The sequence below is a fragment of the Ovis canadensis genome, chromosome 1 (genome assembly GCF_042477335.2).
Source record: "Ovis canadensis isolate MfBH-ARS-UI-01 breed Bighorn chromosome 1, ARS-UI_OviCan_v2, whole genome shotgun sequence".
Lineage (NCBI taxonomy): Eukaryota > Metazoa > Chordata > Mammalia > Artiodactyla > Bovidae > Ovis > Ovis canadensis.
In genome coordinates, this window is record NC_091245.1 from 27,655,063 (window position 1) to 27,680,589 (window position 25,527).

A 25,527-nucleotide genomic window follows, 5' to 3' on the forward strand; every position below is an offset into this window, starting at 1 on the left:
CAAGGGACTCTCAAAGAGTCTTCTCCAAATAGATGGGGAAACAGTGGAAACAGTGTCAGACTTTATTTTTTTGGGCTCCAAAATCACTGCAGATGGTGACTGCAGCCATGAAATTAAAAGACGCTTACTCCTTGGAAGAAAAGTTATGACCAACCTAGACAGTATATTCAAAAGCAGAGACATTACTTTGCCGACTAAGGTCCGTCTCGTCAAGGCTATGGTTTTTCCTGTGGTCATGTATGGATGTGAGAGTAGGCTAATTTCATGGTCATGTGATCTGTGCAGTTATACAGGGCTCCATACTCAGAAAGACACTATGCTTGATTTAAAGCTCTCCTGTCATCAACTTGATATTCTTAATAACTTTATCTTTGAATTTGTGTTTTGTAGTGAAGTCTAACGGGACAAAGGAACAGGCAAAGGAGCAGAAGAGATACATGCAAAATGTCTATCTGCCATTCCTTTCTACTTTATTCTTATAGCTTTGGTGATGCCCTGTGAACATTCAGTGGATCCATGATGTGTGGGAGTTTAGTAAAACTCAAAGGGATATAAAGTAAGCATGTTGTCTACAACTAGATAAGCAAGGGTACTAATACCCCAAGAAAAGTCACATTTTCTATTAAAATATAACTTTCTTCCCAGAGGAAAGGCAATCGATTCTAAGAAACATGAATTACCAAAAAGTCTACCACATCTTTTCTTACTCATGTTACTTCCCTGTATTAACTAACCACTTACGATAAAAGTGACAACAGAAGGAATGGGAAAGACAGAAGAAGCAGCCACAGGTCCTTTACCTTTCAGTTCTGCCAAATCAAAGGTAGAGACTGTTGGTAAAATGTGCAAGACCTAAATAAAAACAGCTGAGTAAGTTTTTACACAGTGTTTTCCCTGTTCTGGTAAGAATGAAATATACATGTATAAGCTATGAAGGGGACAACAGAGGATGAAATGGCCGGATGGCATCACTGACTCAATGGACGTGAATCTGAGTGAACTCCAGGAGTTGGCGATGGACAGGGAGGCCTGGTGTGGTGCAATTCACGGGGTCGCAAAGAGTCGGACACGACTGAGCGACTGAACTGAACTGAAGCTATGAAAGAGCATCAATTTCACATAAGAGTTAAATAATCATATATTTGCATTTAAAACTGACATTGTACAATATAAAGATGAACAGTAAAGTTCATGCTTAATATTAATAATTCAACAATTTCAATTGTTCTTTATCTGGAATGACATTAAAAAGTAAACAAACACGACAAGCTAAGAGAAAGATCAAAGAAGAAAGAAAAAAACTTTTTGTTTTAGTAACTTTAACAGCACTTTTTCCTGCCTTCTGAACTAGGTACTTTGCATTTTTATTTCTCAATATGTCCTGCACATTATGTAGCTGGGCCTGGCACCTGCTCAGATAAACAAATATGAACATGGCATGTGTTTTAACAAAGATCGTCAACATTAATACAGAAGGTGTTCAGTTAAAAGCTGGGAATACGATGATAAATAATAGAATAGTCGCACGTATAAAAGAGGAGACAGTCATATAAACAAATAATGACAATATTACTTGACATATGTTAAGAAAACCCTGAGGAAAGAACCTAAGAAAAAGTGTTCATCATAGAGATAATTGAGCTGTGAAAGAATTTTTCACTTGAGAAAGGGAGTAAGAAGGAATAAGATCTGTATATACTAGATAAAATACATTTATATAATTTTAACAAGTTTTAGGATGCAAAATAGCATGCATAATGATGAATACAGGAGATGAACTGGGAATGCAAATTAGTACACATATTTACATACCGAGTCAAGTTTAGACTTTAGCAAAGAGAAGCCATAGATTATGAGCAGAAGAGCGGCACAACTTCTGCTTCAGATTAACTTCTGCAGAACAGGAAGACAGAGATAAGAGGGGAAAGAGATGCTACTAAAGTAAGTAAAAGTAATTACCAATTATTATTAAAAAGTATTAGGAGGTTATTTAGGATCTTACTACAAGCAATTTTGGTGGGATTGTGGAGAGGGAAAAGCTGTGTTGAAGGTAAATGGACTTCTTCCCAGAAGATGCTTGGGTACGGTAGTAAGCACTGTTTAAATATCTAAGAGAAAGATCTAATTTGCAACATTTTCCAGATTTATTTGACCAAAACACATTTTTTGCCAGGACAACCTATTAGCATCTGAAAGAACTGTGGAGAAAGTAAGTTTTATAACACTGTTCTATGAAACAGAAGGCCAGCACTAACAGGGAAAGGCAGAGGGCAGTAGAGGACTTAAGATCAGAGAAAAACAATACCAAAAGTGAGAAACAGGAAAGAAACCTGACTGAAATATTGCCAGGCTGGGTTAAAGGCCTAACTACATATATAAAACACCTGTCTACTAGTTTATACAATTTGCAGATATTTAAATTCATTCTGGGTAGGGGGTTAACATAATGAATATCTCAATAGGGTACTGGATGGCATCACCAACTCGATGGACATGAGTTTGAGTTAAGCTCCAGGAGTTGGTGATGGACAGGAAAGCCTGGCACGCTGCAGTCCATGTGGTCGCAAAAATTCAGACATGACTGAGTGACTGAACTGAACTGAACACAACAGTGATGATACTGGTGAGTGGGAGAGATAAAACTCAAAAGAGGTTATACAAAAAGATTAGGGATAGATGAGAAAACTAAAGAAGTGAGAAAGATGTATACAGATATTAAGGAGATTTTGGTCAGAAGTAGAACCATTTCTGAACCATATGAGTAGCCATGTCAAAGAAAGTTGAATACCACTGGAATACAGAAATTAAGGAAAAATAAACTTAAGATGTTAAGTAACCTTCAATGTTATGCTTCCAACTGGCTGATATGATATGAAGAATTATACCAATGATATATCAGTGAATACAGGGGAGTGACACAGACATTCCTAGATTGAAATGACAAAGTCAGGTAAGAAACAGCCAGTAGGGTACCAATCTTAAAAGAAGAGAAGCTGTAGAGGAAGATAGAAGAATAGACAGACACTAATTAGAAAAAACATGGGTCTGGTTTTCTGGCTTTAAGGAAGCAGGTGTGAGGAAAACAAGCTACACACCTCCTTAGAGGATTTAGAATAATGGTTCCCAGTTTTTTTTTTCTAACACATCCAAGAAATAGAATACATGTCCAATAGAAAAAAGAGAAACACAAGAATGGGAGATGGGAAAGGCTAGCTGTGAGTGGTTTAAAAGACCTTCCAAAGCAATCCTAAGGAATTGTACCTCTCATATAGCGAGAATCATTGGTTTAAAACTGGTACTATCACAGGAAGCATAAATACAATTTACAAACACAAACTAGCCATTTTTTACCTGTATGACAGAATACAAGACACTCAAAACAATACCATAAGTGGCTATAAAAGCACAGCAGCTCTTACAAATTTTTCAGTTTAAAAAAACATTTGTTTTGAAGATACAGCATTAGCTAACATATATATGTCTAATATGCCCATTCATTTATCTTTTCAAATCTGTAAAGTTAACACAGTCTGGTAGTGTTTTCACTTTATTTCTTGAGACACCTTGAGTGTATGACTTGAGTAAAATGACACAAACGGGATTGGTTTCTGAGAAGAAAGAAGAGACATATTTTTTGGTTCATTGCCTGGGTACTAGGGTATGTCTTTAGCCTAAACCAGCAGTTCTCAAACTTTTTGACCTCAGGATGCATTTATGCTTCAAAAAATTACCAAGAATCCAAAGAACTTTTGTTTTTGTGTATTTAGCTATTGATATTTACATCATTAGATATTAAAACTGAGAAATTTTTAAAATACAAGAAAATACTGTTAACTTATTCTACATAAGGCCAGTATTACCCTAGTACCAAATCCAGAAATTACAAGACAACTATACACCAATGTCTCTTATGCAAATAGATGCAAAATCCTCAACAAATTCTAGCAAACCAAATCCAGCAATGAAAGGATAAAGTGTATTCTAACCTAGGAATACAAGTTTGGTTCTATATGAAAACCAATCAATGTAATGCACCATATTAAAGGACAAAAACCATATAGTTGTTTTAACTGACACACAAAAAGGATTTGATAAAATCTAATGTCCTTTTATAATAAAAAAAACTCAACAAATTTGGAATGGAAAGAAACTCTCATCAATCTGACAGAAAAACCACATGTGACATCACACTTAACGGTGAAGGACTAAATGTTTTCTCCTCTAAGAACAGAAACAAGACAAAGATGTCTGTTGTCTTCACTTTGTTTTAATGTTATTTATTTATTTAGGCTGTGCAGCTTGTGGGATCTTAATTCCCCAATTAGGGGTTAAACCTGGTCTGTGGAAGTAAAAGCACCAAGTCCTATCTACCGGACCACCAGGAAATTCCTTACTGTCTTCACTTCTATTCAATACTGTACTAGCCAGGGCAATTAGGGAAGAAAAAGAAATTAAAAGGCATCCAGAAAAGAAAGGAAGAAGTAAAGCAATCTATATTTGCAGATGACATGATCTCATATATAAAGTCCTAAGGAATCTACAAAAAAGTAATTAGAGCTATAAACAAGCCTAGCAAGGGTGCTATCCAAGATCAACATACAAAAATCAATTGTATTTCTATATACTAGCAATGTAGAGTCCAAAATTCCATTTACAATTGCTTCAAAAAGAATAAAATACTCAGGAATAAATTTAACAAAAGAAATACAAGGTTTTCTCCAAAAACTGACAAACAGATCCTAAAATTCACACGGAAATGCAAAGGACTAAGAACAGCCATAACAATATTGAAAAAGAAAAGTAAAGTTGGAGAACTCACAACTTCAACTTCTATTTTCCAACTTTAAACTTTCTACAAAGCTACAGTAATTACGACTGGGTGGGTGGTACTGCCATAAGCACAGACATACAAATCATTGGAGACTCCAGAATCAATTGAGAATCCAGAAGTAAACAGAGACATTTATGATCAACTGATTTCAACAATGATGCCAAGACCATTCAACAAGGGAAATAACAGTCTTGCCAATAAATGATACCAGGACAACTGGACAGCCGCATGAAAAAGAATGAAGTTGGACCTATACCTCACAGCACATATAAAATTATCTAAAAATGGGTCAAAGAACTAAATGTAAAAGCTAAAACTACAAAACTGTCAGAAGAAAACATAGGTGTAAATTTTTATAATCTAGGCTTATCTTAGCTATGACTCCAGAAGCACAAGAAAAAATAAATATAACTTTATCAAAACCTAAAACTTGGGTGCTTGAAAAAACACACTCCAGAAAATGAACAAAATGGCAATTCCTCAAAAAATTAAACAAAGATTTACCACATGATCCAGCAATTCCACTTCTAGGTATATTTCCAAAGAACAGAAAGCAGGGAACCAAACAGATATTTGTATGCCCATATTCACAGCAGCATTATTTACAAAAGCCAAAAGGCAGAAGCAACCAAAGTGTCTCTCAATAGATAACTGGAAAAACAAAATATGGTATATACATAAATACAACAGATAATTATTCAGCCTTAAAAAGGAAGGAAATTCCGACACATACTAGAGCATAGAAGAACCTTGAAGACACTGCTAAATGAAGTAAACAAGTTACAAAAGGACAGATATTATACGATTCTAATTACATACAGTAGTCAAAGTCATAGAAACAGAAAGTAGAATGATGGCTGCTAGGGGTTGAGGGGAAGAGGGAACAAGGAGTTATTGCTTAGCGGGCACAGAACAGGAAAAAGGAACAAGTTCTAAACATGGATGGTGGTGATGATGTGTGCAACACTGTGAATGTACCTAGTATCACTGAATATACACTTAATAATTATTAAAATGGTAACTTTTATGCATCTTTTGCCACAATTCTTACATTTGAAAAAGAAAATGAATAGACAATTCACAAAAGAGGACATTTTTGCATATCATTTATCTAACAAGGATCTAATATCCAGAATATATAAAGAACTCTTATAACAATAAGACAAATAATACAATTTTTTAAATGAGCAAAGAATTTAAATAGACATTTCTTCCAATAAAATATACAAAAAGCCAACAGACATATGAAGAGACGCTCAACATCATTAGTCATTAAGGAACTGCAAATCAAAACCACAATGAGATACCACTTCACCAGTTAGATAGCTAGAATTTAAAAGATGGACAATAACAAGTGTTGGTGAGGATGGGTAGAAATTAGAACCCTCATATATTACTAGTGAAAATATAAAATAGTGAAGCCTCTCAGGAATATAGTTCAGCAGGTCCTCCATAAAGTTAAACATAAATGTATCAAAACCCTCAGCAATTCCACTCCTGGGTATATATCCAAGAGAAATAAAAACATATCCACACAAAAACTTATACATGAATGTTCAAAGCAACAATATTTGTAACAGCCAAAAAGTGGAAAAAAACCCAAATGTCTATCAAACGATGAATGGATAAACAAAATGTGGTATCTCCATAGAATACATTCCATACAATGTAGTATTATTCAACCATAAAAAGGACTGAAGTGCTAATACACAATATATTATGGATGAATCTTGAAAACATTATGCTTCAGTGAAAGAAACCAGGCACAAAAAGCCTGTTATATGATTATACTACTAACATATGATTATACATATGTTATATGATTCTACTTATATGAAATGTCCAAAGTAGGCAATTCCAAAGACAGAAAAGCAGTTCAGTGGTTGCCAAAAGCTTGAGGGGGTGGGAGTTGGGGGGAATGCAGGGTGATTGCTAAAGGGCACAGGGTTTCTCGGAGGAAGATGAACATGTTCTGGAATTAAATAATGGTGATGGTTACATAAGCTTATAAACATACACTGAAAACTGCATGCTTTTTTTTTTGGCCACACCTCGTGGAATGCGGGATCTTAGTTCCCCAACCAGGAATCAAACCCGTGTTCCCTGCATTGGAAGCATGAAATCTTAACCGCTAGACCACTAGGGAAGTCCCTGAACTACATGCTTTAAAAGGGTGATTAGTTCCCCAACCAGGAATCAAACCCGTGTTCCCTGCATTGGAAGCATGAAATCTTAACCACTAGACCACTAGGGAAGTCCCTGAACTACATGCTTTAAAAGGGTGAGTTTTACAGTACTGAAAATTGTATCTCAAAGCAAAAGCAAAAAAAAAAAAAAACCCACGATTACACATCAAAGCAATAGCCATCAAAGCAATAATGTTTTCATGTGTTTCTATCATTCTACATTCCAGGTGAGAAAATGAAAAGGGAAAAGGGAAATATCTTAACATTACTAGGAAAACAATTATGACTCAGAAACCCCAAAAAGATTCCCAACACATAGTTTGAATATCACTGACCTAAACCTAACACTCAGCACAAGATTGAGCTTAAATAGTTAATGAGCAATCAATTTTAATGATAATTAAATTATTTAAACTACAATGTACAGCTAAGACTAACAAAATGCAATTAAATTTCATTGCCATCTATAATTCACACTCATGTTCTTAAAAGATAGTTTTTGACAACCTATGTGGCTATTTTGGATTTAACACTCTCTGCATACTACAACCTAAGCTTGAGGTGCAACACAGCATAGTGATTAAGAGCTCTAACTCTAGACTTAGACACCCAGAGCTCAATTCCTGGCTCAGCAGCAAACTAGATATTATCCAAGCTATTTACTCTTTCTGCAGCTACTTTCCTCACCTATAAATGCTGATAATTTATAAGCTGTTGTGAGGCCTGAGTTAACAGTCTAAGATCTTTGGAAAGAAATTAACAAATAATAACTATGCAGTAAGTTACTTATTATCATTATAAATCAAATACCCATTTAAAACTACCAGACTATTGTGTGTCTGCCTCTTGAGAAATCTGTATGCAGGTCAAGAAGCACCCACTCCAGTGTTTTTGCCTGGAGAATCCCAGGGATGGGGGAGCCTGGTGGGCTGCCATCTATGGGGTCGCACAGAGTCGGACACGACTGAAGCGACTTAGCAGCAGCAGCAGCAAGAAGCAACAATTAGAACCGGACGTGGAACACTAGACTGGTTCAAAATTAGGAAAGGAGTATGTCAAGGCTGTAATATTGTCACCCTGCTTATTTACTTTATATGGAGAGTACATTGAGCAAAATGCCGGGCTGTTTGAAGCACAAGCTAGAATCAAGATTGGCGGGAGAAATATCAATAAATTCAGATTATGCAGACGATACCACCCTTATGGCAGAAAGCTAAGAGGAGCTAAAGAGCCTCTTGATGAAAGTGAAAGAGGAGAGTGAAAAAGCTGGCTTAAAATTCAACATCCAAAAAACAAAAATGATGGCACCTGGTCCCATCACTTCATGGCAAATAGGTGGGGAAACAGTAGAAACAGTGACAGACTTTATTTTGGGGCGCTCCAAATCACTGCAGATGGAGACTGCAGCCATGAAATTAAAAGACGCTTGCTCCTTGAAAGAAAAGCTATGACCAACCTAGACAGCATGTTAAAAAGCAGAGACATTTACTTTGTAACAAAGGTCCCTCTAGTCAAAGCTATGGTTTTTCCAGTAGTCATGTAAGGATGTGAGAGTTGGACTATAAAGAAAGTTGAGTGCCGAAGAATTGATGGTTTTGAACTGTGGTGTTGGAGAAGACTCCTGGACAGCAAGGAGATCAAACCAATCAATCCTAAAGGAAATGAGTCCTAAATGTTCATTGGAAGGACTGATGCTGAAACTCCAATACTTTGGCTACCAGATGGAAAGAACTGACTCATTAGAAAAGACCCTGATGCCAGGAAAGAGTGAAGGCAGGAGAAGGGGACAGAGGATGAGATGGTTGGATGGCATCTCTGACTCGATGGACATGAGTTTGAGCAAACTCCAGGAGCTGTGATCGACAGGGCAGCCTGGCGTGCTGCAGTCCATGGGGTCGTAAAGAATCGGACATGACTGAGCGACTGAACTGATTATATGAATAAATTCCCTGAAACAAGAGACTATCTTCAATAAGTTTATACCTCTAAAATGTAGCAATGTCTAGCATAAAGTACAAATGCAAACGTTTGATGATTAAATGATGAATGAATGAGCAACCTAAGGCAGTTCCTCCTATAAAACTGGGAGAACACTTGAAACATCTGAGAAGCAACATGGCATATGTTATAAAAAAAAGTACGCAGAGCTGCTTTCAATCTTCCTAACTCTATGATCTTAAGCAAATTAACCAACATCTGAGTCAGAGATTCCTCATTTAGAAAACAGGTTTCAAAAAAAAAAAAAAACAGAAAATAGGTTTCATAGGGGTGTTAAACAGAACAAATAAAAAAAATATATGGACATGTCTAGCACAATGCCTGAAATAAAACAGGTATAAACTTAGTTTAGTGTAAAAAAATTCTAATTTACTTAGTTCAGCAAAAGCAATCTTAATTCCTCGAACATTAAGACGAGAAAAAGTCTACACATCCTGCTTTACTACAGTATCCCTTCCCCTTGACTGTTAGTCTTTCTAGAATTGTTCTTTTTTAGAACATATTTCTATCTGCAGTAACAACTTACTTCAACCATTTGCAGTTTACATTAGGAAGTAATATATCTCACTGAATTTATCAAAATGGTCTTTTTTTTTAAAAAAAAGGATAAAATTTATTGACATCAGCATTCATAGGTAAGTCTTATTTATAGCTTTTCTGACACCAGAAACTTGCTGCAGAAATAAAATTCATAACCTTTCCAACCCAAAGATCCTGATTTGACATTATATAAAGAATACAACATAATTAATCCTGCTTATTATGCATGTCAAGGTTAACTTTGAGGTCAAAAAGTTCTCCAATTTCTGTTACTAAAATGACTCTGCTGCTGCTGCTGCTAAGTTGCTTCAGTTGTGTCCAACTCTGTGCGACCCCATAGACAGCAGCCCAGCAGGCTCCGCCATCCCTGGGATTCTCCAGGCAAGAACACTGGAGTGGGTTGCCATTTCCCTCTCCAATGCGAAAGTGAAGTCACTGAGTCGTGTCCAACTCTGAGCAACCCCATGGACTGCAGCCCACCAGGCTCCTCCGTCCATGGGATTTTCCAGGCAAGAGTACTGGAGTGGGGTGCCATTACTCAAAACTAAAAAAAAATTCTCTTTAAACAGCTTTTTATTAATTAGAGACATTTATAATTACAAATATAAATTTTTATTTAAAAAGTCTAAAATTATAATATAGACACTGTTCTGTTCCAGTTACATTAATTAAAATTAAATGTAATGTTAGAAGTAATTTACAATACTGAACTAAACTTATGTGCGTGATAACATCTTGTTAGTTTATCTGTTACTAACAACCTAGGGCAATGGACACATTTTAATTTCTTTTTTGTATTTAGATTTTGCTAGACTTAAAACATTAAATGTTAAAACTTTTCACTTCCTTTTCTGTATTATTTCAAGGAAGCTTTCTTTTTTCATTAAATATCATCTTTTTAAAGCCTAAAACAACTTAAAATTCTTATCTGCCCAAAGTATACGGTTTTTAAGATGCACTCTAAAATCTGTTTATAAAAGGATCATAGTACAGTAGATACTAGTAAATTCATTGTCTTAAGCAGTTTTCTAAATGAATCAATATTTCATAATTTAACAAGTTGTGACTAATCAATACTAGGATGCAGTGTAGTCCAACAATTTCTAAGCAGACATATATACAAGAGTTCTGAGCCTAAAGAAAATCTGAGCGTATGTTTTACTCACATACAGAACATGCTGACTGATAGTAACCCCTCAAAAAAAAATTAAAAAAAAACTATCCCACAATTCACCACCCTGATATATCATTCTCTCTAAATTATCATATCCAGGTGGGATTACCCAATTTTAATAACTAATAGTTCTCATCACTTTAAAACAGAAACAGTGTATGTTCTGTTTAACCCAGAGTTACACATTTCAGGACTACAAGACTTGTGGGGGCGGGGGGGGCGCCGATCTTTGGAAACAAAAGGTAACCTGATCCATTCCAGCTAATTACTAAATGCATACCAACAATACAAAATTCGAATTGCATTTCTGGACACTAAGAAGATCACAAAGGGAGTAGAACGTCAAATGAGCAAGGAACTACTTTTGTATTAAAAATACATCAAAACGAAGAAACATGGTACACCGAAACTAAGATCTCGCGCAAGGTACAAAATTCATTTGATTAAAAAGTTGATCATCTAAAAAGAATTTAATCAATGTTGTTAAAATAACAGTAATTCATCGCATCCACATACGACTTGAAATCCCGATGAGGTCTTTCTTTCAGGTCTAAATATCTCATTCTTTTGCAATCCGGATACCAAAAGGACCTGAAACCTCTCGCGGAGGCGTACAACACACTCGGAGAGTGCTATCTGTTTACAAATACGAATCTCACAGTTTCCCACGTCAAAAGCGTTCATTACCACCATTCGACTGGGGGGCGGGGGAGAGAGAAGGCGGGCGAGCAAGAAACGAAATCCTCACAGACACCTCTGCCTTCTCTCCTCCCGACAAGGACGATCCCGGAATAAATATTTATTATGTATTATATGCGTGTGTCTATAAGTTATATACGTAGTCTATAGCAAAGCCAGGGTGAAAGAAAAGGCACACAGGACAGGGAATCCTACTGGACCCCAGAGAATATTCACTCCTATCCCGTTAACTCAAAATCCGCCGCCTGGGTCCACAGGTTTCGGCTCGGGGCCGAGAGCCCCAACCTCACGGTGGAGTTCGGTCCCAAAGCGCCCCGGTGCCCTGCTCGGGAAGCCCAGGCCGCCGCCCCTACCTCCCTCATCTCCGCCTTCCCCTGGGACACCCGATGCCCAATCCAGCAAAGAAAGAAGTGTCAGGCCCCAAGAGGGCGGCTGATACGCGCTCGGGCCGGGACCGCGACACCTGCGAGGCGCGGCACCTGAGGGCGAAGAGGGGGCCGCCCGGCCTGCCTCGAGCACACCCCCTCGGGCGCCGGGTGCTATGCCGCGGCCGGAACCTCCGTACCTCCGAGGCCCGCGAGCTACAGGCGCGCGCGGCGCCTCCTCATCTCAGTGGCTCCCGCTCCCCCTCCGCCTCCCGCTGCCGCCGTCACCGCCGCCGCCGCTGGAGGCCAGGACACGACGAGCTCAGGGCTCCACCGCCATGTCCGCCGCGCCGCGAACTGCATTGTGGGGGGGAAGGGATGGGGAGGGGGAGGAGAGAGGGGGAGAGAAAGAGGAGGACCCGCTGAGGGGAGGGGGCCGAGGGAGAAAGGGAGCCAGGGGAGGGGGGAGGGGAGAGAGGAACAGAGCCCTGAATGGAGTCCCGACCCGGGCGGGGGTAGGGAACAAACGCACAGGAGACCCTAGGTAGGAGGCGCGGAGGAAAGGGTTTGGGGGTGCCCCTTCCTTTCGTTCTAGGGGCCCCAGGGCACTGGTTAAACTGGGGCGGGAGGTAGTAAACACCAACGGGAGAAGTGCTACATTCAGGGGCTTGTGGTGGAGACGGGAAACAATGGTGAGGGGGCCGAGGTGGGAGGATAGCTCACTCACACTCACGCAGTGGGAAGGGGCGAGCGCGCGAGGACACTCGTTAGCCCGCGAGGAGGGGGCGGGGCCCCTCCAGCGTTGGGGGAGGGTTGAAGTCACCGCGGGCTGGCGGGGCGGGGCGGGGCCCCCGAGCGGGGGTCGCTCAGTCTAGCTCCCTGCCGGGGCCCCACGGGAGAGCGGCGGGAGGACCTCTATTTGCTTGCGGAGGCCGGGGTCGCGGGCACTACCGCCCTGCTTAGGTCTGGTTCCTGGGCTGTGGACCTCCCCGCGGAGGCCCCCCAGCGTGAAGAGGGCCCGAAAGCCAACCCCCAGGGGTCGGAAACCCCGGCCTTGGACACGCACCCTCCGGCCTGGGTACTGACCTGGCCCGGCCCCGGCCGCCGCGGACACTTGGCGGTTAGCCCGAGCTTCTGACCACCAGCGAGTACGCAGACAGAGGAATCGAATCCTCTCGGACTCCCGCACCATTCCCCGTCTATTCACCTTTGCCACCAGTCCACCAAAGCTGGAATCCTTTTCTTTTACGATGCAGCCGATTTCTGGAGTTAGGAGCCCAAGAGAAATCTCAAGAGTACCCACCGGCTCCGCGCGCCGCCCGGAAAAAGATTTTAGAAATCACTTATTTAGTTTTACATGGGTTTGGAGTCAACTACCATCCCTGAGCCTCCTCCCCCTTTTGCTTTTAATATAGGTTCCTCCATGTAGTTATTTAAAGTCCCGATAGGAAAGGATTTATGGTTTGGTTAATTTTTTTAGTCGTGTCCGACTCTTTGCAACACTTTGGAGTGTAGCCCACCAGGCTCCTCTGTCCATGGGATTTTTCAGGCAAGAATCCTGGAATGGGTTGCCATTTCCTCCTCCAGAGGATCTTACCCACGGAGGGATTGAACCGGCGTCTCCTGTGCCTCCTGCATGGCAGGTGGATTCTTTACCCGCTGAACCATCTGGGAAGCCCAGGTCCTAATTTTTTTAAGGTCCCAGCCTTGGAGATTATTCAACCAACCTCTAACCTCAAAGCTGGACAAATCACACAACTATAGTCCTTGCAGGTGACACATGCTAAGGCAGGAAAAGGATATGATAGGGTGGACCTGAGGGAAGACGCAAAATCTTAAGTCTTTACAAGATGTCATTTATTTGCTAAGTCGTGTCGGACTATCCTGTGACCCCGTGAACCCCACCAGGCTCTCTGTCCATAAGATTTCGCAGGCAAGAATACTGGAGTGGGTGGCCATTTCCTTCTCCAGGGGATCTTCCCCCACCCAGAGATGGACTGGCATCTCCTGCATTGGCAGGCACATTCTTTACCACTGAGCCACCTGGGATGTTGCCTAATTAAATTTCTCATGATGTAACTCAGAGGCTGGAACCTATAAAAGTTTACAGAGGGGGCCTTCCTCTCTGCAGGATCCATCTTCTTTGCACTCCAAAACTGGTTACTTCTTATCTGTTTATATGTATATGAATCTGAAGTTTGATGAGAAGAGACCACTAAGTGCTAGTCATTGAGCTAGAGATTTCATATGTTTTTCCATTCAGTTCTTATAACAGAGAATTCTCTCTGCTGATGAATGGTTAGAACTCTGAGCATCCAATGCAAGGGATTCAGGTGTGATCCCTGGTCAGGGGACTAGGATCCCACAAGTGCCACAGCCCCCCAGCAAAAAAAATATAACAATCCCATGAGGTCCCATTTATAAATGAGAAAACCAGAGCTCTGAGAATTAAATATTAATACATTTTATCCCCGCACCCCATTTCATGCCCAGGTGCCCAGATATAGTGCACAGAGTAAGTGTGTTACTCACTCATTCCTACTCCGCAATCTCACGGACTGCAACCCGCCAGACTCTTCTGTCCATGAAATTCTCAGCAAGAATACTGGAGTGGGTTACCATTTCAAGTTAAAAGAACTCTACCTAGCTTCAACACTTGTCTGTTGTTTGATTTTAGCCAAATACACTCTGAGTTTCTTTATATGTAAGTTTTCAACGACAAAATAGCTACTTCACAGAGATAATGTAAGGAAAATAGCAGATCCCAAATTTAAAACCTGTAGAGACGTTAAGATGATACATGTCCTTCTCTTTGGTAACTGATATCAAGGTCCCTGGAGCAATTTTAATTGAATAAAATTTCCCAATTACTTAATAAGAGCAAAATACTAAGAGTTATACAAAGCCAAACCAGATTCCTGTCTCCAAAAAAGTCACCATTGAGCAAGGAAGTTCACTATTGCACTACAATAAAGGCAACAGGTCTTATCAAGAGCTGGACTAATACCCACTTAGGTAAAGTTTTAATGGAAGAGGTAGAAGCTGAACCCTGAAAATTTGCTTATTATGTGCTGGACACATATCTGTGATCCTGAGAACATTGTTTTGTCTGGAGTGGGCAGGAAATAATGATTCTGAAAACAAAGGTGGGGGCCAGACTCAGAATCCCAGTGCCTCTCTGCCCTTATCCCTTCCAGACAACTCTCTTGTACCACTTTTCCTATTACTCAAGATCCGTTCAACTTCTACCTCTTTTATTAAAGCATCTTCATCAGCACCACCCCCACAAGCCACTGAATGAGAGTCCTCTGTTCTCTGAATCCTTACACATTGCTTTTACGAGTCTGACTCCAATAAGTTATAAATTTGAGTGCAAATAGTTAACATTTGTATTCCTTATAATGCCTACATACTTGTTGAAGGAAACCTCTGGCAACTATACTCCTGTTTATCATTACAATAAAACACATATAACACAGGTATTTCTATGTGAAAAATGAGGGAAGTTAAGGTATAAGAGACTTCATTAGTGGCCAGGGTCACACAGGAAGTCACAGGCAGTCCTAGAATACCAGTTATGTGTCCTTTCCATTGAATCACCCATTTAATGAGAAATTAAATGGTAAATATCTAACTGCTCTATATAAATACTCCAAGGACTTACATCTGATACTTGCAAGAAAGACCTCATGCTTGTGGTTAAGTCTCCAGTTCGGAAGTTCTGAGAACTCAGTTTCACCCAAACTCAGATGAAAATTACTTACAGCAAAAGTCTTATTTCATCATAAGTAATTAGAAATATAATTGCCCAGTGGATCAATATTCATACTCTATTATCTTCCTAGGTTATCAGTTCAGGTCAGTCAGTCATGTCCAACTCTTCACGAGTCCATGGACTGCAGCATTCCAGGCTTCCCTGTCCATTACCAACTCCCAGAGCTTACTCAGACTCATGTCCATCAAGTTGGTGATGCTGTCCAACTATCTCATCCTCTGTCGTCACCTTCTCTTGCTGCCTTCAATCTTTCCCAGCATCAGGATCTTTTCTAATAAGTCAGTTCTTCATATCAGGTGGCCAAAGTTTGAGTTTCAGCTTCAGCATCAGTCCTTCCAATGGATATTCAAGACTGATTTCCTTTAAGATTGACTGGTTTGATCTCTTTGCAGTACAAGGAACTCTCAAGAGTCTTCTCCAACACCACAGTTAAAAGCATCAGTTCTTCGGCAGTCAGCTTTCTTTATGGTCCAACTCTCACATCCATACATGACTACTGGAAAAACCATAGCTTTGACTAGATGGACCTTTGTTGGCAATGTCTCTGCTTTTTAATATGCTGTCTAGGTTCCTCATATCTTTTCTTCCAAGGAGCAAGCGTCTTTTAATTTCATGGCTGCAATCACCATCTGCAGTGATTTTGGAGCCCCCCAAAATAAAGTCTGTCACCGTTTCTCCATCTATTTGCCATAAAGTGATGGTATTGGACTGTTGAATTTTAAGCCAACTTTTTCACTCTCTTCTTTCACTTCCATCAAGAGGCTCTTTAGTTCTTCTTCACTTTGTGCCATAAGAGTGGTGTCATCTGCATATCTGAGGTTATTGATATTTCTCCCTGCAGTCTTGATTCCAGCTTGTGCTTCATCCAGCCCAGCATTTCACATGATGTACTCTGCATAGAAGTTAAATAGGCAGAATGACAACATACAGCCTTGACATATTCCTTTCCCAATTTTGAACCAGTCTGTTGTTCCATGTCCAGTTCTAACTGTTGCTTCTTGACCTGCATACAGATCTCTCAGGAGGCAGGTCAGGTGTTCTGCTATTCCCATCTCTTTATGAATTTTCCATTTTGTTGTGATCCACATAGTCAAAGGCTTTGGCATAGTCAATAAATCAGAAGTAGAAGTTTTTCTAGAACTCTCCTGCTTTTTCTATGATCCAAGAGATGTTGCCAATGTGATCGCTGGTTCCTCTGCCTTTTCTAAATCCAGCTTGAATGTCTGGAAGTTCTCAGTTCATGTACTGCTGAAGCCTGGCTTGGAGAATTTTAAGCATTACTTTGCTAGCGTGTGAGATGAGCGTAATGGTGTGGTAGTTTGAACATTCTTTAGCATTGCGTTTCTTTGGGATTGAAATGAAAACTGACCTTTTCCAGTCCTGTGGCCACTGCTGAGTTTTCCAAATGTGCTGGTATATTGAGTATAGCACTTTCACAGCATCATCTTTTAGGATTTGAAATAGTTCAACTGGAATTCCATCACCTCCACTAGCTTTGTTCATAGTGATGCTTCCTAAGGCCCACTTGACTTCCTTTTCCAGGATGTTAGGCTCTAGGTGAGTGATCACACCATCATGGTTATCTGCGTCATGAAGATCTGTTTCATATTGTTCTTCTGTGTATTCTTGTTTCCTAGGTGACAGGAAAACCCAATCCAAAAATCATTCATCATATTGAGTGAAAAGGTAATTTGATGAGTAAATTATATCAGAACAAGAAAGGTTCCTTAGAGATAAGTCTGCTAAAACTAAGATCTACTGGTAAATCATAAAGAGAACAAATCATAACGGGCCATGCATGTATGTTATTTTTAAAAAACAGGTTTTATCCTGTAGTTAATGGAAACTTACTGAACATTCATAAGTAAGAGAAAGATACAATCAGACCTGCTAAAGTTTTTTCCTAAGACTCCTTTTTTTCTCCCAAATAACCTGATTTCTTCAAGGAGAGAGACTTCAGTGCTTGGTAACCTTTTATAGACTCTGGCTGATTATACTCTCCAGTCAAAAAGAGTCCCATGATACGGTCCTAATATGTCTTCTTCACCTGTGTATTCCAGCACCCAGAACAATTCTGATACTCAGAAAGTACCTAGAAATTGCTCGTTGACACTCTAAGTCATCCGTAAAGCAGAAGGTAGGTTCAAAGTTTAAAATTTTATGATTCTTAAAAGCACCGTGCAATACCAGAGCCTCTAATGCTCACGTCAAAGATAGTGTAAAGAATTGATTTCTTTTTATCTTTTTGCATTCTTGGAATTAAATAAGCTAAAATATGTTAAAATGCCTATCTTAGTAAACATTCAATGAAAATTATTTCCCTTTATCCTTAAAATCAAGTTTCTTCTCATCTGCCCCAGACTCACATGTGAATACTTGCTATCCATTGATTCCATTTAATTCAGTGGAGCTGTTTCAAATCCTGAAAGATGATGCTGTGAAAGTGCTGCACTCAATATGCCAGCACATTTGGAAAACTCAGCAGTGGCCACAGGACTGGAAAAGGTCAGTTTTCATTCCAATCCCAAAGAAAGGCAATGCCAAAGAATGCTCAAACTACCACACAATTGCACTCATCTCACATGCTAGTAAAGTAATGCTCAAAATTCTCCAAGCCAGGCTTCAACAATATGTGAACCGTGAACTCCCTGATGTTCAAGCTGGTTTTAGAAAAGGCAGAGGAACCAGAGATCAAATTGCCAACATCCACTGGATCATGGAAAAAGCAAGAGAGTTCCAGAAAAACATCTATTTCTGCTTTATTGACTATGCCAAAGCCTTTGACTGTGTGGATCACAATAAACTGTGGAAAATTCTGAAAGAGATGGAAATACCAGACCACCTGACTTGCCTCTTGAGAAATCTGCATGCAGGTCAGGAAGCAACAGTTAGAACTGGACATGGAACAACAGATTGGTTCCAAATAGGAAAAGGAGTACGTCAAGGCTGTATATTGTTACCCTGCTTATTTAACTTCTATGCAGAGTACATCATGAGAAACGCTGGACTGGAAGAAACACAAGCTGGAATCAAGATTGCTGGGAGAAATATCAATAACCTCAGATATGCAGATGACACCACCCTTATGGCAGAAAGTGACGAGGAGCTAAAAAGCCTCTTGATGAAAGTGAAAGAGGAGAGCGAAAAAGTTGGCTTATGGCTCAACATTCAGAAAACAAAGATCATGGCATCCGGTCCCATCACTTCATGGGGAATGGATGGGGAAACAGTAGAAACAGTGTCAGACATTATTTTGGGGGGCTCCAAGGTCATTGCAGATGGTGACTGCAGTCATGAAATTAAAAGATGCTTACTCCTTGGAAGAAAAGTTATGACCAACCTAGATAGCATATTCAAAAGCAGAGACATTACTTTGCTGACTAAGGTCCGTCTAGTCAAGGCTATGGTTTTCCCAGTGGTCATGTATGGATGTGAGAGTTGGGCTGTGAGGAAGGCTGAGCACAGAAGAATTGATGCTTTTGAACTGTGGTGTTGGAAAAGACTCTTGAGAGTCCCTTGGACTGCAAGGAGATCCAACCAGTCCATTCTGAAGGAGATCAGCCCTGGGATTTCTTTGGAAGGAATGATGTTAAAGCTGAAACTCCAGTACTTTGGCCACCTCATGAGAAGAGTTGACTCAGTGGAAAAGACTCTGATGCTGGGAGGGATTGGGGGCAGGAGAACGGGATGACCGATGATGAGATGGCTGGATGGTATCACGGACTCGATGGACGTGAGTCTGACTGAACTCCAGGAGATGGTGATGGACAGGGAGGCCTGGCGTGCTGCGATTCATGGGGTCACAGAGTCAGACACGACTGAGCGACTGAACTGAACTGAACTGAATTTGTTCTGAAGATTCAATGTGTGGAATTTTTAACTACAGCCACATCCTTTAGTGTACTTGCTTGAAGTGTGTTAAAATGGTCTGTTTCTTTTTTTTTAGGGTGGCTTTCTTCCTTAATGTAAATAAGAAGTGAGAATTAGATAAGACATTGGAGTTCATATAGTTGTATATATCAAATACTTAAATACAGACCAAGAGATGATGCTGTAATTGTAACCTAGGACATGTGTGCCATTTTAAAGGGCAGCCTTTTTACAATGAAAGTTAAAATGAAGTTAATATCACAGAACATTTGCAAGCAAGGCAGAGAGATCATCAGATCTACCTGCTACAGCAAAACTTACATGCTACACAGCTCAGGTCCCAGGCATAGAAACTGTTGGTTGATTTTTTTTTTTATATAGCTATTGTATTTCGTATTTTCCTTTTTACTATATAGGTACTGTAAGTTGTATTTTATCAACAGGATGCCACAAAGGACCACAATAAAACGAGACTGAAACAACTAGATCCAAGATGGCGGATAAAGTAAGCTAAAGGTCACTGCTTTCCTTGTCTTGATTTATCTCTTTGTTTCCATACCAACCCCTGAAAGCTGAAATACACTTACCTTGATTTATCTCTGTGTTTGTTTCAAGTTACCTCCTAGTATTGGCAGAGATGCCTTGCAGCTGTACTTTAAGAGATAAGTGCTTTGAGAAATATACAATGGTCAACCACCCCCAACCAGCTCTGACTTGATCACAGGAATGTTCCTGCTCAGATGAAACCAGAGGTATCTGAAAATTACCTTTGCTTCATTACCTTGCTAAGATCTCCACCCAAAGTGGGGGTTTGTACTCTGTTAGGCACAGCTGGTGCCGCATGCAAAGGAACATGATAGACTGTGCATGCCCTGGCTGCCCACAAAAATCTCTGCTCCTTTGCTAGAGCCCTGTTGACCTGTTCACTTAAAAAGTGCTTTTAGAGCGTGACTCCCCTTCTCCATTCTCTGGCCATTGAATAAAAGCCTGTCCTGCTTGTACCAAACTCAGTCATTATTGGCAGTGCAAAGCTGATTGAGAAAGAACTCCCTGACTGAGCCAGGGGATCTTCAGTTCAGCTAGGGTCCCAAGAGGCGGCCTTGCTTCTAATTCAGTAACACAACTTCTGTTTGAATATTTGTACTTAATACAGAGCTCATTTCTTCCCATGTTTATCTATGATATATGTTAGAAATTCTTCCTTTATTGAGATGAAATCTTCCTACTGTAATGTCTGTTTTTTTGTAAGTTCTTACCTCAAGAGTAACACCAGGCCTCTTTTTCTTTATATATAAAAACAAGGATGTGAACTAGATGAACTAAAGCTGAATAGGAGTCTAAAGGTCTATAATTCTGATATAAACTCCCTTTAAGTCAGCTATTTTACTTCCTCTAAATCATATCTTTTCCCCTTTTCCTTCAAAACAAAAATAAGATCCAACACCCATTCTAACAATCTCCCTATGACCAGTTCTAGTGTGTTAGCTGACTTCATTTTTCTGGGCTCCAAAATCACTGCAGATGGTGATTGCAGCCATGAAATTAAGAGACGCTTACTCTCTGGAAGGAAAGTTATGGCCAACCTAGACAGCATATTCAAAAGCAGAGACATTACTTTGCCAACAAAGGTCCGTCTAGTCAAGGCTATGGTTTTTCCAGTGGTCATGTATGGATGTGAGAGTTGGACTATAAAGAAAGCTGAGCACTGAAGAATTGATGCTGTTGAACTGTGGTGTTAGAAAAGACTCTTGAGAGTCCCTTGGACTGCAAGGAGATCCAACCAGTCCATCCGAAAGGAGATCAGTCCTGGGTGTTCATTGGAGGGACTGATGTTGAAAGTCCAGTACTTTGGCCACCTGATGTGAAGAGCTGACTCATTGGAAAAGACCTTGATGCTGGGAAAGATTGAGGGCAGGAGGAGAAGAGGACAGAGGATGAGATGGTTGGATGGCATCACCAACTTGATGGACATGGGTTTGGGTGGTCTCCAGGAGTTGGTGATGGACAGGGAGGCCTGGCATGCTGCGGTTCATGGGGTCACAAAGAGTTAGACATGACTGAGCGACTCAACTGAACTGAGGACAATCTATACTCTGACTCATCTTTGAATCCTCTAAAATGTCATGTGTTCTGTCCAGAAATAAATCCCAGATAATATATGATCAAATGATTTTCAATGAAAGTGCTGCTGCTGCTGCTAAATCCCCTCAGTCGTGTCTGACTCTGTGCGACCCCATAGACAGCAGCCCACCAGGCTCCCCGGTCCCTGGGATTCCCCAGGCAAGAATACTGGAGTGGGTTGCCATTTCCTTCTCCAATGCATGAAAGTGAAAAGTGAAAGTGAAGTTGCTCAGTCGTGTCTGACTCTTAGTGACTCCATGGACTGCAGCCTACCAGGCTCCTCCATCCATGGGATTTTCCAGGTAAGAGTACTGGAGTGGGTTGCCATTGCCTTCTCCGAATGAAAGTGCTAAGACTATTCAAAGGCAAAAAGTCTTTTTGTCTAGGAAAATAGTGCATGAATAGTCATATTGCAAAAGAATGAAGTGAGATCTTTACCTAATTCCATATAAAAAAATTAACTCAAAATGGATCTGAGACCTAAGTATAAGACCTAAAATAATAAAACTCTTAGACAGAAATATAAGACAAAAACTTCACAACATTGGATTTGGCAATGACTTCTTAGATATAACGACACCAAAGGCTCAGGCAACAAAAGAAAATATGGACAAATTGGACTTCAAATTGGACTTTGTGACCCCATGAATCGCAGCACGCCAGGCCTCCCTGTCCGTCACCAACTCCCAGAGTTCACTCAAACTCACGTCCATCGAGTCAGTGATGCCATCCAGCCATCTCATCCTCTGTCGTCCCCTTCTCCTCCTACCCCCAATCCCTCCCAGCATCAGAGTCTTTTCCAATGAGTCAACTCTTCGCATGAGGTGGCCAAAGTACTGGAGCTTCAGCTTTAGCATCATTCCTTGCAAAGAAATCCCAGGGCTGATCTCCTTCAGAATGGACTGGTTGGATCTCCTTGCAGTCCAAGGGACTCTCAAGAGTCTTCTCCAACACCACAGTTCAAAAGCATCAATTCTTTGGTGCTCAGCTTTCTTCACAGTCCAACTCTCACATCCATACATGACCACTGGAAAAACCATAGCCTTGACTAGATGAATTTTGTTGGCAAAGTAATGTCTCTGCTTTTGAATATGCTGTCTAGGTTGGTCATAACTTTCCTTCCAAGGAGTAAGCGTCTCTTAATTTCATGGGTGCAGTCACCATCTGCAGTGCTTTTGGAGCCCAAAAAAATAAAGTCTGACATTGTTTCCACTGTTTCCCCATCTATTTCCCATGGAGTGATAAACTCAACAACAAAAAAACAACCTGATTCAAAATGGACAAAGAACCTGATACACATTTCTCTGTAGAAAATATACAAATGACCAATATGCACGTGAAAAGATGCTCAGCGTTGCCAATCACTAAAGAAATGCAAATCAAACCTACGAGATATCATTGTATCTCACTCTCATTAGTATGGCTACTACCATAAAACAAACAAATAAACAAAAAAAAGACTAGAAAATAGTGTTTGTGAGAATGTGGAGAAATTAGAACCCTTGTGCAATGCTGGTTGGAATACAAAATGATACAGCTGCTGTGGAAAACAGTAAGTGGTTCCTCGAAAAAAATTAAACATAGAATTATAATACCATATAACCCAGCAATTACATTTCTGGGCATATACTCAAAAGACTTGAAAACTAAGTCTCAAAGGGATATTTGTACACCCATATTCTTAGCAACATTGTTCACACAATAGCTAAAAAGTGAAAGCAATGCAAATATCCACTGATGAATGAATGGATAAGCAAAATGTGGTATATACAAACAATGACATACTATTCAGCCTTAAAAAGAAAGGAAATTCTGCATATGCTACAACATGGGTGAACTTTGATGACACTATGCTAAATGAAATAAACCAGTTACAAAAAAAAAATACTGTGTGATTCTATATACTTGGAGTAGTCAAAATCATAGACAGAAGGTAGAAAGGTAGGGGCTGGGGGAGGGGAGAATGAAGAAAGAGTTTCAATTTTACAAGATTAAAAGAGTGGCAGAGATGAATGGTGGTGATGGTTGCACATTATGAATGCATTTAATGCTGACTGAATTGTACACTTTAAAATGGTAACAATAATAAATTTTATGTTATGTGTACTTTACCAGAACTTTAAAAAGCTGTAAAAATAAAAAGACATGCTCTGATGAGTTCTGGAGCTGCAAATCTCTCTTCCCTCAAGGAGCTCTCAGAAACGTAAACCAATACTAACAGAATGTAATAATTGCCATAATGGTATGTATAAACATTATGAAAATACCAATAAGGGATAACTAATTTTGTCTGGGAGAGAATAATTTGTTAGGAAAGAATGATCAACAAAACTTTGGAAAATAAATATTCTTGAAGTATCTTTAAAAGGTGAGTGAAATAGCCATCTAAAGGAGAGGAAGATCATTCAAGATATAGAGAAGAAAAAGGGTAGGGCATGTTACAGGAATCTGCGACTAGTTGGCACACTGGAGGGCAGGGTAAGATGATACTGGAGGGCCAGATCATGAGGCCTGCAGTAGTACCAGGCTGAGCACCTGGCTGTACCTGAAAGGTAGTCCTTAAAGAGTTTCAACCAGGAGAATGATGTAGTCATACTTGGATATTAGAAAAGATTAATTAGCAATGCATAGATAAGAATAGAGGAGCCAAAACTGAAGGCAGGGAAAACAGTTAGGGATTGTTGTAGAAAATCAGGTGAGAGATTATGAAAGCTTGAAATAAGCAGAAGAAGTAGGACAGAATAAAGGGACAGATCAGAAAGATGTAACGTGTACAGTGTTAGAATAACAAGACCCAAATGGTTTATTAAATGTGTTGTTCATGGTACAGACAAAAGTTCCTATGTAGAAGAGATTGCTCTTGTTCAGGGAGGTTTCACTATCACCAGCTCTGAACAATCAGTAGCGACTGCTGGTATGCAGTTTAGAAAGTGAGCCTACCCCAGTGTTCATCGCAGCACTGTTTATAATAGCCAGGACATGGAAACAACCTAGATGTCCATCAGCAGATGAATGGATAAGAAAGCTGTGGTACATATACACAATGGAGTATTACTCAGCCATTAAAAAGAATACATTTGAATCAGTTCTGATGAGATGGATGAAACTGGAGCCGATTATACAGAGTGAAGTAAGCCAGAAAGAAAAACACCAATACAGTATACTAACACATATATATGGAATTTAGAAAGATGGTAATGATGACCCTGTATGCAAGACAGCAAAAAAGACACAGATGTGTATAGCGGACTTTTGGACTCAGAGGGAGAGGGAGAGGGTGGGATGATTTGGGAGAATGGCATTGAAACATGTATACTATCATGTAGGAATCGAATCACCAGTCTATGTCTGATGCAGGATACAGCATGCTTGGGGCTGGTGCACAGGGATGACCCAGAGGGATGTTGTGGGAAGGGAGGTGGGAGGGGGGTTCATGTTTGGGATCGCATGTACACCCGTGGTGGATTCATGTCAATGTATGGCAAAACCAATACAGTATTATAAAGTAAAATAAAGTAAAAATAAAAATCAAAAATAAATAAAAATAAAAATAAGATCAAACTATTAAAAAAAAAAAAGAAACTGAGCCTAAAAACTCAGTCTAGAGACCATGAGAAAGAGTGATGGGGAATTCCCTGGTGGTCCAGTGGCTAAGACTCTGCTCTCCCAATGCAAGGGGCCTGGGTTTGATCCCTGATCAGGGAACTAGGTCCCATATGCCACAACTGAGTTCACATGCCACACTAAAGATCCTGTGCCCAACACAGCCAAATAAATAGAACGTTGTTTTTTGTTTTTTTTTTAATGATGATTTAGGAATGTCTGCTGAATGGGAAAGCACTAGGACATGACAGATATTTAACATTCCACTCTCAGGCAGAGGAAACAGTAAGATACACTGAGTGTTTTAAAGAATACATATGGTGTGTTTCCATTTTTTTTAATTCAAGAACAGACAAAATTAATTT

The 25,527-nt window shown here is 40.1% G+C and overlaps 2 protein-coding genes across 19 annotated transcripts in view; one reads left to right on the forward strand and one right to left on the reverse strand.

Moving 5' to 3' along the window:
* Positions 1–12,750, reverse strand: part of TUT4 (terminal uridylyl transferase 4) — a 135,960-nt gene extending 123,210 nt beyond the window's left edge. For all 18 annotated transcript variants that reach the window (XM_069591736.1, XM_069591797.1, XM_069591787.1 and 15 more), the window contains exons 1-2: positions 12,521–12,750; positions 11,994–12,150 (exon numbers count right to left, since the gene is read on the reverse strand). The gene's annotated coding sequence lies outside the window, so the exon portion shown is untranslated. The remainder of the gene's footprint in view (positions 1–11,993; positions 12,151–12,520) is intronic.
* Positions 1–25,527, forward strand: part of SCP2 (sterol carrier protein 2) — a 981,293-nt gene that overhangs the window by 422,138 nt on the left and 533,628 nt on the right. The gene's annotated exons all lie outside the window — the stretch shown is intronic.